General features: G+C 42.7%; 1 pseudogene; it reads left to right on the top strand.

Moving 5' to 3' along the window:
- Positions 1 to 1222, top strand: part of LOC101984649 — a 4315-nt pseudogene extending 3093 nt beyond the window's left edge.
- Positions 1223 to 1865: the final 643 nt, after the last annotated feature.

Below are 1865 nucleotides of genomic sequence, written 5' to 3' on the forward strand. Positions count from 1 at the left end.
TCTTTATTAATAAGAAATCACTCCCACATCAAACTTTATCCATTTAAATGTTTTAAGAAGTCCTACAGTAAAGACCTTTATTTCTCATTCAGCTGTGGCTCTCTGTGATTCTGTCTATTCATACTTCCATAAATATTCTCTTAGGGATAATATCCTCACTATTCACATGGATGCAATGTAACCTATAGAAGATGAGGAAACTGTCCCCAAGTCACAGAATGTGTATTCAAGTTGGAAAAGACCTTAATTACACTGCATCCTGTCTCCTTCCACTCTACTGTGTATCCAGGTATAACTCTCCATTATATAGCCCAGAATCAGGACAAAAGTCTCTTCATTTATCTTGAAGGAATTTTCTGACTACTCATCGCTGAAAGACCTATTTTTTCCTCTGTGCTCAGTTATGTACCTGGTGACCCTCCTCGGAACACTGCCTTCATGGCTGTGTGCATGTTGGATCCCTGTCTACACACAACCCTATACAATTTCTTAGTAATATTTCCACTTAGAAAATCTGCTATACAGCTACTTTTGTGCCTCTGATGCTGTTCCACCTACTGTCATCCTAGAAGATCATCTTCTCTAATGGCTGTGACATCCAGATGCAACTGAGACATTCCACAGGCTCCACAGAATGTCTGCTGCTTGTCATCACTGCCTGTGTTCACTACCTTGCTATTTGTCAGCAACTCAGGTACCTGTGCACATAAGCCACAGGTTTTTATTGATGTTTCCAAGAGCCTTCTGGGTATTCTACCTCTTCAGGTTGTTGACAGAAACAGTCATTGTCATGAGACTGTCATTGTATGGCCACCAAATATTCAGAAAGTTCAACTACAAGGTCCTGGGTGTGCTGAAGCTGGCCTGTGGTGACACATCAGTTAGTAATGACTTTGTCCCTGTGGGTGCCATCCTTCTGCTAACTCTACTCAAGTACCTCATTTGCCTTTCCGACATGCCAATCCTGGTCACCTTCCTAAAGGTGCTCTCAGCCGGCAGGCCCTGCAAATGTTTTTCCACCTGCTTGGAGCACCTTGCTGTGGTCCTGTTTTTCTATAGTATCATCGTGTTCATGTACATGAAACATGTGAACACAAAGAGCTAGATCTCTAATATGGTCTTTACTGTCCTCTTCACACCCATGAAGCAGGCAGTGATCTGCAAAGATAGGGATCTTCACTTTCTGTTTGTGTCATCAAATGCCAATACCAATGCAGAGTAGATTATAGAACTATGGGGACCTCCACTGTAGAGACACAGTCTGTCTCACTAAATCTGTCAGTCTGACTCTCCAGTTTTCTCCTGTCCTGAACTTGTGTGAGCTAGTGCCCAGCATTTTAATGTGATCTAATCTCAAGACTTCAGCCTTTGCTAGGTTCCTTCATTCACAACTATAATACCAGCATTTGTGGGGCTAAAGCAGATTGATGGTTAAATTAATGTCATCCTGTGCTTCATAATGTGGCCAGTACCAAGAAAATAAATAGGTACTAGATATTAGTATTTCCTTTCTTAATGTGTCCTCAGTGGGGCCCTGGGATTACCATTTTAAGTACTACTTAAGAGTGCATCATTTCCTGACTGACAGTCACAAATGGCTCCTCACTGCTCTTAAAAAGATGTTCATCAGCAGGACCTCACAACTGCCTGCCTGCCTGCCTGCCTGCCTGCCTGCCTCCCTGCCTAGTTCCCAGCCTTCTCCCAGACTTTCACAGGCAGACACAATTGACAAATATGAGTTTCAATCTTCCCTAAACTCCCTACCCCACAAACTCTTGTGTTCTTATTGTGAGGCAGTTATTATCAGCACTCATTCAAGAACACTTGACCTTTCTTTCCCTTTAGGCTCAAAGCCGTTTTCTCCT

This window comes from Microtus ochrogaster, unplaced genomic scaffold (genome assembly GCF_000317375.1).
Source record: "Microtus ochrogaster isolate Prairie Vole_2 unplaced genomic scaffold, MicOch1.0 UNK296, whole genome shotgun sequence".
Taxonomy (NCBI): Eukaryota; Metazoa; Chordata; class Mammalia; order Rodentia; family Cricetidae; genus Microtus; species Microtus ochrogaster.